The sequence below is a fragment of the Hyaena hyaena genome, unplaced genomic scaffold (assembly GCF_003009895.1).
Source record: "Hyaena hyaena isolate Hyena2069 unplaced genomic scaffold, ASM300989v1 scaffold_1089, whole genome shotgun sequence".
NCBI classification, from domain to species: Eukaryota; Metazoa; Chordata; class Mammalia; order Carnivora; family Hyaenidae; genus Hyaena; species Hyaena hyaena.
Genome location: NW_024081721.1, coordinates 329,888 through 345,919, shown reverse-complemented (window position 1 = coordinate 345,919; position 16,032 = coordinate 329,888).

Genomic DNA, 16,032 nt, shown 5'->3' with positions numbered 1-16,032 from the left:
TTTAGTTTCTTTGACACATATGTCTATAACTGCTCAGTTGGTACATTGTTTTAATTATTATGTCTTTAATATGTGTATTGTTTGGGGCACCTGGGTGGCTCAGTTGGTTAAGCATCTGACTTCGGCTCAGGTCATGATCTCACAGTTCGTGAGTTCAAGCCCTGCATTGGGTTCTGTGCTGACAACTCAGAGCCTGAAGCCTGCTTAGGAGACTGTGTCTTCCTCTCTCTCTGCCCCTCCCCTACTCATGTTCTGTCTCTCTCTCTGAAAAATAAACATTAACAAAATTTTAAAAATGTATATTATCTTTATATGCAAGTCCCTACTAATATTTTTCCATCATTTTATTTACCAAAAGAGACTTAGAATTGGCTCATCAATTTCTCAAGTAAGGGGATTAAGTTAAATGTATAAATTCTTTGAAAGTTTATTTAAATTTTTAAATTTTTTTATCTTCTTATCTGGAAATAGTGTGTCTCCATGTTTAAGGACTTAACGCATTCTTAATACATAGGCTTATCATTACAAATAATAATAATCTCCTTCTTTATAATGGTTATACCTTCATTTATCTTACTGCTTGGCTATATTTCTAAAATAATTTGACAGAAGAAATAATTACCCTATTCTTGATTTGAAGGAGAAAGCTCATAGCATTTCTTCATTAAATAAAATTTGGTTGTTAGCATGTGCAAATTATTTTTTATCTGCTTAATTGTGTTTTGTTCATTTATAGTTAACCATTTATCTCCTATAAATGGTTAAAAATATCAAATCCAAAATTAATTTCTGCTATGATTTATTGATGTACTATTTATTCAATGATTCATCTTGTCAAATTATGAAAGAAAAATTATAAAACATAATTATGAAATTTAAATTTAATAAGTGGAGTTGGATACAAAAAACCCAGGCGTGTCCGTTAATTCACTTTTTAAGTAGTACATACACACACACACTTTTATTTATACATAAATGCCCACATTTATTAAAACTTCTTTAGAAATTGCAATAAAATGCTCTTGATGCTTTTTGTCCTATATTGATTTCTGATACTAGACACCAATATTTACTATCTTGTCTAATATTGTGTTTGCATGCACACACGTGTGTGTGTGTGTGTGTGTTTGAATATGGTGTGTGTATGCTTGAGTAACATACTTGGGAACACTTTTAACTTTGCTTTGATGCTTTTTATGCTTCTGTTGTAGAAATTATACAATTGAGGATATATTTTTGGATGATGGTTTTTAACCCAACTAGATGCTTATATTTACTGTCATTAGAGATGCAATTGATCCTACCTATCTCATTCTGTTTTCTGTTCTTAACACATAACTTTTAATTCCTATTTCCCTGATGATTATAATGTAAATGTCATCAAATTCTGACTTTTTCAGTGTTCTAGAAATTACACATGCCATCTGTCTTCAACTAATAAGTCTCTATAATACATAACAATTATATATGTTTAAAATTATATATGAACTTATTTTTTAAATCATCAGTGAAAAGGAAACAGCATTATTTAATCCCTTTCTTCTTGTAAAACAGAAAATTAAGCATGTCTTTCAGTTTCAGCTGAAATAGTCTATGATTTTTCATCTAGCTCATTAATACCAAATAATTTTTTAAATTATCATATTTAAAATTATGTTTGCAACAATTACCATGTTAACCAATGTTTTTAACGTTTATTTAATTTTGAGAGAGAGAGAGACAGAGCGCAAGTGGGAGAGGGGCAGGGGGTTGGGGGGGAGACGCAGAATCTGAAACAGGCTGAGATGTCAGCACAGAGCCTGACTCAGGGCTCAAACTCACAAAGCGAGATCATGACCTGAGCTGAACTTGGAGGCCTAACTGACTGAGCCACCCGGGCACTCTAGGAATAACGTTTTTAATGTGAGGCTAAACTTTTAGTTTCTTACCTTTCAATAGATCATTAAGCTCTTTTTTAAATCAACAATTCCCTTTCATCCAATTTCTTCTACATTTTTATTCTGCATTTTATTGCTATATTATTTTGTATTTTATTTTTATATCATATTTAATCAAACACATGGTTCCTTCATTTTATAAAAATTAGCTTAAGCTTTTTTTCAATGTTTATTTATTTTGGAAGGAGAGAGAGACAAAGCGTGAGCAGGGAAGAGACTGAGAGAGAGGGAGACACAGAATCCGAAGCATGTTCCAGGCTCTGAGCTGTCAGCACAGAGTCCTTCGGCAGGGCTCAAACTCAGGAACTGCAAGATTATGACCTGAGCTGAAATAACATGCTTAACCAACTAAGCCACCCAGGCACCCCAAGCTTAAGTTTTTGTACAATTTACTTAGGTATACTGTAGCATCTATTTTTCAAAAGTAATTTTTCCTTTGTCTCATGATTGCTAAACAGTCATTTTATTATTTGCAAAATATTTTCACATCTCCTGTGTAGATTTTTTTTCCTCAATTACTCATCTTTTAGGGATATAGGTTTTCTCCATTGATTATTCATAAATAATGTCTTCAGCTTCTTCTGGTTCCTTCTTTTTTTATCTGGTTGCTGTTAGAACACTTTTTTTGTGTTTTCAGCTAGAGGAACAGTAAATGCAAACAGAATTACTGGTCACTAATAATCAATTTCACTAAATTCTGGACTTCATCTATCTTGTTTTGTTGTCTGGTTGATCACTGGGGGAAGGTAAACATATTTCTATGTAATTCTTATCAATATATAGTCCTTTTGCCAAAAATTGTCTACTTTTGCACTTTCTTTTGGGACTCTCTCATCTCCTATTCCCAGATGCAGAAACCAAATGCTCAGCCCCTGTCGCCTCTGGATATTTGCATTAATATCCAGAAATTAATTATTATCCAGAAATTAATAATTTCTAAAATTTTAGTTTTAGAAAGCATGCAAAAAGGGAGATAGTAGAGCACCCTAGCTACAGACATCCCTTTTTGGGTTGTGTATAGAGCTGATCAGACCCTTGATCTGAGTCAGGCAGTAGCAGGGAAATGAGTCATTTCCTTACCATTTTTCAGACTGGCAGACTTATTCTCCTTCAGATAACAAAGCAAGAGTCAGCCATTTTTTCCCTTCTATTTCAGTTTGATCTACTTTGACTTCCATATGGTGAAAATCAGAGTGATCAAATGAATGGCTGTCAGTCCTTTTTTGCTGGTAATGTCATACTATGAATAGATATTGTTGGTTTGTTTTAATTTTTTTAATATTAATCTTTAAAATCGCATACTACCAGCCAGATACCATTCTAAAGAAAGTAACTGTACTGATCTTAAAAACCCCAATTTATTTTATTATTATTACTATTCTAAGACTAGGGAACTGAACTCATTGACTAAACTAAACTCATAGTCTGTCAACCAACTTTTACTGTGATTTATAAGCTTTTCAGGATGTTTTGAAATGTTCTGATTTTGTTTTACTGTTTATTTTTTTCATTTAACCTTTGTGTACTGTTCAATAACAAACTCGACCAAGTAAATTTTAATATCTAATTGTCTATATCAAACAATTCACAAATAAGGCAGCATCCCATCTAACAAATTGAGCGGTGCTCTGTCACGTTGTACAAAATGGAAGGTTTTTATAAAAGGTGGGGCAGGAAAGTTATTAGCTAAATAAAACAATTGTTTCAAGCAAAGCTGTTTCCCTTGGGGGAAGGGCTAGGGGTCTTATGCAGATTACCTAATCTTCCTTTTGGGGTGGGAAGGAATGGAGAGGGTTCTAAGCATTGGTATTGATGGAAAAATTCCTGACTGACCAATTAAGACCACATTTGTGGAAGAGGCTGAAATTGCAATTATATTAGGTATTAAGCCCTGGTTTGGAAACTAAGTCAAAGTGACGTCATTTTGGGCCTATGGTTTTCTTTTTAACAATACTAATTCACTTAACTCTTATACTACGTTGATTTTCAAATTCAGTCTTACTGTTGTAACTTCTATGTAGTAAATAATATTATGTATGCCTTTCAGATGTATGTTTTAAATGGAAGACACATATTTTAAAGAAATGCCTTGTGGTGTAGGAGTTGGTACAATAAACACGTCCTTAGAAGCATTACAATTACCACTATAGTTATGTCGTATGGTTTTACCTACACTTGGCTTTTTGGAAACTTCTAGAATCTCTCACTAAATCATATTCAAATCTAATTTATCATAGCAATAGCTCAAAGTTTCAGTTGAAAGTAGATTTCTTGAGAACTTATATATCTTGCACTAGTGGTAAAATATCATTAAGTACATATTTCTTCAAACCCATACCGTTTTGAAGATTTAATTCACTTATAAGTCTGACTGTACTTGGTGAAAAATATGGACATGTTTCTAGCTACTAGAACAGTAATGGATACCATATGGCCTGCACGCCTCTGCTCTCCTCTCTGCATACAGGCAGACCTTGGTTGGTAATAAGGTATTATCACCCCCTGAGCTTTGCTCAGCCACACAATTCTTCTCAAACCATGTCCTGGAAAGCTACTACCATGTAATGAGATTTCATTTGTGAGATAAAACTATTTACCACTTTAGTTTCAGATCCACATTAGAGTCCCCCCAAAGAAGAAACTGTTTTTGACTTCTTTCTGCTACTTATTACAAATTATTTACAGAAAGGGTAACCTTTTGCATGTTTGGAAAATTTTGCTAAGCTATGTTAGCATTTTGCATTGAAGCTTAAAATAAATGGAAATAAGTATGACAATAAATAAATAAGTAAATAAATATTTTAGAGATTTTTAAATGTTTTAGTTATTTATTTTGAGAGAGAGAGGGTGTGCAAAGAGCAAGTAGGGGAGGAGCAGAGAGAGAGGGACAGAGATAATCCCAAGCAGACTCCATGCTCAGAGGGGAGCCTAAGCTGGAGAGCTCGATCCCATGACGAAGAGATCTTGACCTGAGCAAAACTCAAGAGTTAGGCATTTAACCACTAAGACACCCAAGTGTTCCAATATATTTATATTTATTTAAAAATGCCTAGACACATATTTTTAAAAAGTCAAACAGTTAAAAATTTACATATTGGAGGGTATGGTAGAAAAGTAATTTGCTTTAGCTTCATAGAATTGTGTTTAGTCCCTAGAATTTCCCCAAGGACTATTATTGTTTCCCAAGAAAATATTTAAGGGTTAAGTTCCTGGGTCAGATAAAATAAAGTAGTCCAAATGATTGTAGACCAAGATACTATGAAATTTAGCCTAGTTATATAACTATTCATGGTTTTATTCTAATTCTAGACAGTTTGAAATGACAAAGAACAATCTATTGTGGGTACTTTATAATGAAAATATATAATGTTTCACAAATATAAATCCTTTTAAAGAATAGTGTTCATATTCTTTTTTTTTTAAGTTTATTTTTTTGAGAGAGACAAAGATAGCGTAATTGGGGGAGGAGCAGAGAGAGGGAGAGTGAGAGAGAACCTCAAGCAGGCTTGGCACTGACAGTGCAGAGCCCAACGCAGGGCTCCAAATCACCAACCATGAGATCATGACCTAATGGTCAAAACCAAGAGACGGATATTTAAAAGACTGAGCCACCCAGGCACCCCAGAATAGTTTCATATTATGTGCCTGAAAATTGTTTACTATAAACATACTAATATATAGTTATCTATGCAATATCAAGAAATGTATACTAACAGCTAATTTTAAGAACTAGATCAGAATTAACTAGTATTTTAGGGTTGCCTGGGCGGCTCAGTCAGTTAAAGCATCCGACTTTGGCTCGGGTCATGATCTCCCAGTCAGTGAGTTCAAGTCCTGCGACAGGCTCTGTGGTGAAAGCTCAGAGCCTGGAGCCTGCTTCGGATTCTGTGTCTCCCTCTCTCTGCTCCTCTCCCACTAGAAAATAAATAAACCTTAAAATATTTTAAAAGAAAGAATTAACTAATATTTTGTATTTCATGCCCCCTCAATAGACGAAGAATGACAGAAATTCCAAGTCATAAAATATAGGGAGAGGCACTATTTTCCAGATGAGATTTAATCGATACAAGATGTGTTGTTGAATTCTTTAGCCTTCCTTCACTTCCCCTTCCTAAAGGGAAACCTGGTTCTCCTCAAGGATTTGCTCCTTTGCAGCCCTCCTCTGGAAGCTGTTCATTCTCTCCCACATACCAAGGAATAGGAGGCAAGGTCAACATTCGCCGCACTGCCACTGCCTTACAGGTCATTCATTGCTAATGCTTGATTCTTAAACAAACCATTTATACATAAACTCTACTCTTCAGAATCTCCTGGAGTCTTGTTCAACTACCTATTTCCCTCCTACTTACTGACATCCACTGACCTTGTTCCTCCACATCTATTAGGATCTTTCACTCCTAGTGCACCTGGTTGAGTGTCTGCTTTTCAAATTCTAATTCCAGCCCTCCCCCCCCCCCCCCCCCCCCCGAACTTGAAAACGGTTTCATTATGAATGTTCAAAATAAGATGACTTCTTCCTCTTAATAATTAAACAGTTTTTTTTCTGGTCTCATGGCAACGAAGGAACCACATTTCCTAGCCTTCCTTGCGGTTATGTATTCAGGCCAAGGGATGTGAGAAGACATATGTGGAACTACTCAATGAGATTCTTAGAAAGAAGGCACTTGCCCTTCACTTCTTTCCCTCTGTCTGGTACCAGAAGTGGACAAAGTGAGGTGATAGCGGCTTATAGTTTTCTCCGTACTTCTCAGACTATATCATACTTTCATTTTGAGGGGGTTCATTAATTAAATACGGGGTGTCTCCCACATCAGGATTCCATTTTCAGTTGATTACATCTCTTCTTAATTAAACTTTCCTTAAGCAAGGCTCACAGGTTCAACTGCAAAACCTACCACCTGAGTTAAAGAACCATATACACAAATATTCACTCAAAATCTTAAGTTACATTTTATAAAATTCCTCAAGTTCTACATACCTTTTTTTGTTGCTTTGTCTTTTTAAATTTTTTAATGTTTATTTTTGAGAGAGAGACAGAGCGCAAGCCAGGGAGGGGCAGAGAGAGATGGAGACACAGAATCCAAAACAGGCTCCAGACTGAGCTGTTAGCACAGAGCCAGACTAGGGACTCAAACTCAGGAACCACGAGATCATGACCTGAGCTGAAGTTAGATGCCTAACCCATTGAGGCACCCAAGCATTCTTCAAGTTCCACATATCTGAAAATCCAAGCTACTTATTTCTTTTTTAAAAAAATTTATGATATTAGCAATGGCATAAAGCAAATGTACAGCTCAATGTGCTATTATAAGTTGAGAAATCTTCTAACTACCCTCCATGTCAAGATATAAACCTTTCCCACCATGCATAAAGCCCTCCAGGCACCTCCCCATCTCAATACCCTTCCTCTCACCAATATTAAACACTCTTTTGATATCACATTATATTTTTCTATATAGTCTCATCATCCAAACGTATACACATAAAGTATATGGCATTGTTTTGCCTTTTTTTTTCCTTTGGTAGGGGGAGTGGGTATGTTTTTACAAGTTTCATTTTTAATTAATGCATTCCATTTTTTCCTTGTAATTTGTTGAAAAAACTAGCTTATTTTTCCTATATCAATTTCTATCCTGTGTTTAGTTTAACTTGTTCCTCTCTCTGCTGTGTTTCTTGAGCATTAGTGATTGGATACAGAAGTTTAACCAGATAAATTATGGTTAAGTTATTTGCAAGACTTCTTTATGGTAGTTTTAGATTCTATATCAGAAGGTATCAAAGGCCTGGCTGCTTTCTTTTTGTGATGTTAGCACACACTGATGGTTGATGCTTAGATTTTATAATTCATGACTTATTGTAAACTATTGATAACACAATTTCATCATTCATTCCTCATTTATGAATTGCAATACTTTAACAAAGAGAAATTTTCCTCATCTGTTACTTCTGCAGTGATCATTTCTTATAAAGAAAGACAAATGTTTTCTGGTGTACTCTATTAACCCTGTGTTGTACAAAGGCAATTAATTAGTTGTATGTTTGTCTGTGTGTCATTATGAATGTATACATTTAAACACGTTTGGTATATCTGCATCCATTTCAGTTATTACACTTATTGGCCAATGGGAGCCTTTTCAAGTTGGCTCTCGCTTCCTATTGGTATACCCTTGTATTCTCTGGCATCTTCTTTACTAACTACAATAATAGGATCTCTTAGACTCATCTTATGTATTCTTTACATAAGAAATCAGCTGGTCTTCCAAGCAGCCCTACTTCCTTTCAGTGGGTAGTATTTCAATATCACAATCTGGATGTTAGAGATGCTCACTGATATTGAGATGGACATTTTTTTTCTAGGCCTTTCCAAGGAAGAAAGCTGTAGATACATGAATAGAGACAGAAAAAGAGAGAGAAAGATTTAAAAAACAAAACAAAACTACATAAGTTCATTCTGATGCCTTCAGTTCTGATTATATACCAGAGAAAACTGGTTCTCAAGGACACTGGGGATGCTAGAATTACTCATTTGTTTTATCCAGCATTACATACTTTTCATTCTCTTTTTACTCTTAAGTTATATTCAGAGGAATTAAATGAATTGCTGTTTTAACAGCTTTATCATGTTAAGGACTAAAAATTTAACAATACTTAGCAATCAAAGCATGCTTGAAACCCGGTCTCAACGACTGGCAAGAAATTATCTCTGATGTATTGGACAATGTAAACAAAAACATACTCAATATATAAATCTTAAATATGTTATTCGTGAATTTTACTTCTGTTTTTTCTAAGGCAAAATAAGCTTAACAGTATTCTACATAAAATTCCCCCAAACAAAATAAAGCCTGTGTTTACTAAAGTCATTCTCATATTGTATGGTATTATAAAATTTATCTATGAACTATTTGAGGGTAAGAGCTGTGTTTTATCATTTTTTATCCTACATGTTTTGCACAGTGCCTGAAACACAGTATACTTGAAAAGCAGGTACTGAATAATTAAATCTTCAAAGAGTAAATACAGTTGATCTTTGAATAACACAAGTTTGAACTACATGGGTCCACTTATACACAGGTGTTTTTCAGTAAATACACTGGAAAAATATTTGGAGATTAATGACAATTTGGAAAAATTTATAGTTGAACTGCATAGCTTAAAAATAAGAAAAAATTAGTTATGTTATGACTGCATAAAATATATGTAGATATAGGTATTTTTATTATCTACTACCGTAAAATATACACAAATCTATTACAAAGAGTTAAAATTTATCAAAATTTACACACACACTCTTACAAACCACACATGGCTCTATTCAGTTGAGAGAAATGTAAACAAATGTAAAGATGCAATATTAAATCATAAGTGTTTAAAATTAACTATACTACACACTGTATTACTATGATAATTTCATAGCCACTTTCTGTGCTATTGTGGTGAGCTCAAGTGTTGCAGATATCTTAAAATACTGTGAAGCTAATCGTTTCCAAGTAAGCAACTGTTCTTTCCAGTAGACTGCATGTTGCAGTGAAAAGTGATCTCGAGTTCTCACATATCTTTCATCGTGTTTAGTACAATACAATCAGCCTTAAATAACACCATGGGGCCCATACAAAGTGTTACTAGTGACGCTGGAAATTCTCTCAAGATTCAGAGAACAGTCATGACTTTACAAGAAAAATTTGAATTGCTTGATAAGTATTGTAGATGGAGGTCTACAGCAGCTGCTGCCCATTATTTCAAAATTAAAAAAAAAAAAAAAGAAAAGAAAATTTATGAATCCATGACTGCAGCTACACCAACAAACCTGGCACTTTTTGTGAAGTATTTTTTTAATCTCATTTTGAAAATGTAGTGTTTATGTGGGAGCAAGATTGCTAAAAGGAGGGCATACCTATATGCTTAACATAGGCAATATATATTACTATGTCTAATATGACTCAAGACAAAGCTAAGTCATCATATGACAACTTAAGGCAAAAGACAGATGAAGAGCCTAAAGCCAAAGAATTCAATGCCAGCAATGGATGGTTTGATAATTTTAGAAATAAGTGTCTTTTAAAAATGTCAAGAGGGGCGACTGGGTGGCTCAGTCAGTTGAATGTCTGACTTCGGCTCAGGTCATGATTCTCATGGTTTGTGAGTTTGAGCCCTGCATCTGGCTCTGTGCTGACAGCTTAGAACCTGGAGCCTGCTTCGGATTCTGTGTCTCTCCCTCTTTCTGCTTCTCCCATGATCATGCTCTCTCTTTGTCTCTCCTTGATAAATAAACGTTAAAATTAATTTAAAAAAATCAGGATAGCAGGAGAAGCAGCTTCGGCTGATGAAGAAGGAGCAGTTTGCAGACAGCATTAAGAAAACCACTGAGGAGAAGGGTGCCTGGGTGGCTTAGTCGGTTGAGCGTCCGGCTTTCGCTTAGATCATGATCTCGCGGTTCGTGGGTTCTAGCCCCGCGTCTGGCTCTGTGCTGACTGCCAGCTCAGAGCCTGGAGCCTGTTTCAGAGTCTGTATCTCCCTCTCTCTGACCCTCCCCTGCTCACGCTGTCTCTCTCTCTCTCTCTCCTAGAAATAAAAAAAAATATTAAAAAAAAAAAAAGAAAAGAAAACCACTGAGGAGAAAAGATATCTGCATGGGCAGGTTTTTAATGTAGATTAAAGTGTCCTATTCTGGGGAGAAATGTTATAAAAGATTTTTATTAGTAAGGAAGAGAAACAAGTCCCAGGATTTAACTCAGGAAGGGACAGACTAACTCTACTATTTTGTACAACTGCAGTTAGGTTTATGATTAGAACTGCGTCATCTGTAAAGCTGCTAAACACTAAGCTTTGAAGGGAATAAAAAAAATAAACAGGGGCTACTTGTCTTTTTGTTGTGTTACAAGCAGGCCAGGACAGTGAGAACCCTTTTTCTGGATTGTTTCTATCGATGTTTTGTCCCTGAAGTCAGCAAGTACCTAGCCACTAAGGGACTGCCTTTTAAAGTTCTTCTGATATTGGGCAATCCCCCTGACCACAGAGAACTCCCTGAGCTCAGCAGTGAGAGCATCAAAATGGCCTCATTGCCCCAAAACACAGGTCTCTATAATCAGTCTCTAGATTAGGAAGTTATAAGGGGTCATGAGGACCTTTGAGGTTCATTACACACAGTATGTATAGAAAGGATTGTCAACATTATGGAAGAGAACTGTAATAAAAAGAACACCATGAAAGTCTGGAAGGATTACAACATTGAAGATGCCATCATTGTTACAGAAAAAGCCATGAAAATCATGAAGCCCAAAGCAGTAAATTCCTGCGGGAGAAAACAGTCTCCAGATGTTATGCATGACTTCAGAAGATTTATGACAGAACCAGTCAAGGAAATCAGAAGATTGTGGATAGGGCAACAAAGGTGGAGGATGAAGGGTTTCACCATACAGATCTTGGAGAAAGTCAAGAGCTAACAAACACCAGAGCACAGGAATTAACAGCAGATAACTTGATGGAGATGAGTACTTTCAACCCAGCACCAGATGATGAGGGAGAAGACGGAGAAGCAGCCGTGCCAGAAAACAAATTAACGTTAGACAATCTAGCTAATGAGGGGTTCCAATTATTCAAGACTGCTTCTAACTTCTTTTATGACATGGACCCGCCCATAATACATGTGCCAAGACCATAGCAAATGGTGAAAGAAAGATTGGTACTGTATAAAAATATTTTTAGAGAAAAGAAAAAAAGTCCGAAATTACTATGTGTTTCTGTAACATTATGCCAAGTGTGCCTGCATTTCCTGCCGCCTCTTCCCCTTCCTCCTTCTGTTCCATACCCACCATCCCTGAGATAGCAAGACCAACCTCTCCCCTTCCTCCTCAGCTTGCTCAACATAAAGACAATGAGGGTGAAGACTCTTATAATGAACCTCTTCCACTTAACAGAGAGTAAATAACCATCACACTGTATAGTTAATAGACTTACCTGTTTTGTGTGTCTTTGTGTGAAATTCTAATAACTATATGGCAATAAATGTATGAAACATTTTTGTCTCATTAAGAATTCACTGTGTAGAATCTTGTGTGTATTAAGACTCATATGGGAGTGGATAGTCCATCCTTACATAGGCATAGTGTGAGTGGTACTTAATATAAAACAGTTAAATATTACTTTTCTTACTGTTTTATAATTTTGCTTTCAAAAAAATGACACTACTCAGGCACCTGGGTGGTTCAGTTGGTTAAGCTTCCAACTTTGGCTCAGGTCATGATCTCATGGTTTGTGGGTTCGAGCCCCGCATCAGGCTCTGTGCTGACTGTGCTGGATCCTGTTTCAGATTCTGTGTCTCCCTCTCTCTCCAACCCTACCCTGCTCATGCTCTGTCTCTCTCTGTCTCTCTCTCAGAAATAAATAAAACATTAAAAAAATTTTTTTAAATTACACTACCATACAGTAAGTCTCTCTTTCATAATTGGAAAAACTCATCACAGGTGAATGTTTTTTTTAAACATGTAACAACAAAAAAGTAACAATGTTTCCTATACTGTATGACAAATATAAATGTAATGCTATATGCTATAAAAATTTTACACCTACTCATTCATCAGTGTATAGGCTGTAAGCAACTGTATTGATTGCACTAGGGTATCATAGAGCAATCATACTGCTGTCTTTGTTATCAATGTATGAATCATTGTACTTGTAAATAAATATGAGTTTTTCACATTATCTTTTACTTTTGATGTTTAGTGTTAGTAACATGTATAACATCTATAGTGTATTGTATTACATAAGACAATATTAATGTAGATTCGGACAGACGATTCGTTTTTTAAACAAAGGACTTAAACTTTTTGTATAATAAGTATAGTACAGTACTGAAAATATATTTTCTCTTCCTTATGATTTTCTTGGTAACATCTGCTTATCTCTAGCTTACTTTATTTTAAGAATATAGTTATAGGGGCACCTGGGTGGCTCAGTGGGTTGAGAGTCCGACTTCAGCTCAGGTCATGATCTCATGGTTCATGGGTTCGAGCCCCGTGTCGGGCCCTGTGCTGACAGCCAGCTCAGAGCCTAGAGCCTGTTTCAGATTCTGTATCTCCCTCTCTCTCTGACCCTCCCCTGCTCATGCTCTTTCTCTCTCAGAAATAAATAAAACATTTAAAAAATTAAAAAAGAAAGAATACAGTTATAATACATGTAACATATAAAATATATGCTAATCTATCATTTATGTTATTGGTAAGGCTTCCAGTCAACAGTAGAAAGAGTCAGCATCCCTAACCCTTGCATTGTTCAAGGGTCATCTGTAGATGTATGAATAAATGAGTTCATTTATTCAAGTCAGTATCTCCCCAAAACAAGAATAAATAAGAGCTTAAAAATTTTCATACACAAGAAGCTTCAGGCAGTCTAATGAGAAGTGAGACTTCTATAAGATTATAAATGTAAAAGAAAATTTCAATTGTTCATGTAAAAAGGCACCTAAGAGAGACTTTTGGAGATTAACGTTTTCCCGAAGCACCTCGTCTTCACTTAGATGAACACAATATCAGAGCTCATGATAATAATAAGAGGTTTACCTTGTCATCACCCAATTCCAAATTAGATGTAATGTAAATTATATATATATAATTCATTGTGGTCTTCTTTGTATTTATATAGCAAAATGAGCTGAGAAAGTTGCAATTCGTGTCCAGCTAAAATAGGAGTGTCTGTGTGGGTCTGCATGATGAAGATGGGAAATTCAGATCATCCTTATAGCCAAGAGTTTTTTTCAGGATCCAGGCTCACTCCATAGCTCTGTAGACTTTCCCTCCCCCTTACTGAAAATACACATGGTTTGGCTTGATTAGACCTTAACATGTCTTATGTTTGCACAACCTTGATTTCCACATTTATATATACTTTAAAAACTGGTACATTTTCAATGGCTACAACTTGCTATCTGAAATAAAGATCCTTTGCTTCAACCTCATAATTTAATTCCCTTACCCTTTTCTCATGTCTCCTGTGTAGAGATACTAATTCAATAATATTAGCCAGGCCTTTTTGAATCAAATAGACACTTTGCAGACATTTTCTTTGTTCTTTTGCAAAATAAATATTTTTGTTCCCATTCTGAACACTGGGGTTATTTGGATGATATCTGTGCCTTTGTAGATTTAGAAAATGGAAACAGCTGGCAAAGGCTGCTCTTTCTCTGCTAGGTGCCTAAATTCTGTCTGCACTTTCTCCTTGAGGCCAGTTAAGTAACTAACCCTCAATAAATACTGATCTCTGAAAATGTGAACTGAATCAAAGGTTATAAGCAATTGCGTAAGCTAAGCTGTTATGATCAACATCTTTTAAACACCCTTTTAAATGTAGCTGAATGTACCAACAAAGAATAGAGGACTGTTTTTGTGCTGTCTGCAATACCTCTAGTCTCTGATTTTCCAATCAATTTAGGAAGCAGCTTCCAGCTTGCATGTTGCATTGATTTTATATTGCTACTGTAACAAATTATAACAAACTTAGTAACTTAAAACAAGACAAAGTTATCACACAATTCTGTAGGTCAGAAATATAACAGTCTCATTGTGCAAAAATCAACATGTTGGAAAGGCTGTGTTCTTTCTGGAGGCTTCTAGGGGAAAATCTGTTTCCTTGTCCTTTCTAGTTTCTTTCTAAAAGTTCTTTGAGGGGCACCTGGGTAACTAATTCTGTTAAGCATCTGACTCTTGGTTTTGGCTCAGATCATGATCTCACAGACCATGGGATTGAGTCCCTCGTTAGGCTCTGAACTGACAGCCCAGAGCCTGTTTGGGGTTCTCTCTCTCCCTCCCTCTCTGCATTTCCTCCACTCTCTCACACACAGGCTCACTCTCAAATAATTAAACATTGAAAAAAATTCAAATTCCTTAACAGCTTTTCAAATTCCTTGATTTATGGCCCCCATTTTCCATCTTCAAAGCCAGCAAAGCAGGTTGAATCCTTCTCAGATCACATCACTCTGACCTTCTTTTATGCCCCCGCTTTCACTTTTAAAGATCCTTATGATTTTACTGAATTCATTCAGGTAATCTCCCTCTTTCTGCTCAGCTGATTAAGAAATTTCATTCCATCTGCAACCTTAATTTCTCTTTGTTATATAATCTATTATATTCACAGGGCTCATGTATTAAGAGATCGAAACATTAGGGAAGGTACTATTCTGCCTATTATACATTTTTTTTATGGTTCTGAAGAGCCTTCTTTGAATCAGGAACTGATAGCCATGTTCTCTCAATTATGTTGTAATTACTTCTAATCTGTGTGTACAGTTCTGCCTCAAAGTCAAGGTATATGAGTTTCAATTATTTTATTCATTACTTCATAATGCAGCGTGTACACATTTTCTAGCTGGTACTAAATAATGTCTCTATTTGTTTATAAACTAAGAAATAATTTAGCTTTTGATTGTGATGGTAAAGATGGGATTTAAAATTATTAGAAATTCCTTAAACTCACCAAATTTAATATTGAAAAAGTGAATCTGGAAGAAGTTTTGTTTTTATTACATTTTCAATACAGATAAGTACTTGTCACTCTCCTTTATCTCATGATCATGAGATTTTTCAGAGAAGCCTCTAACCCATTTCAAGTTTTAGTGCTGTGAGAAATGCTTGAAAAAATATTGTTACTAATAAAGTTTTAAAGTTCTCAACTCGTCTCATTAGAGATAGTTTGAGCTGAGTTAGTGCGGTGCTGAAGTACCTAAATTCAGCCATGCTGTAGATGTGATATTAATATGATATAATATCCTATATGCTTCATTTTTTTGCTGTTGTTTATTTATTTTGAGAGAGAAAGAGCAAGCTGGGGAGGGGCAGAGAGAAAGGGAGAAAGAATCTCAAGGAGGCTCCACGCTGTCAACACAGAGCCTGATTCAGGGCTCAAACCCACAAACTGTGAGATCATGACCTAAGTAGAAACCAAGAGCGGGAACCTTAACCAACTGAGCTACCCAGGCACCCCATATGTATCTCTTTAATCCTTGCTTAAATCTGTAAACACAACTTGGAGACCTTTCTGTGTCTCAGTTTTCTCATTCATTAAGTGGTAATAATAATATCACAGGTTAAGATGAGAAATAAAT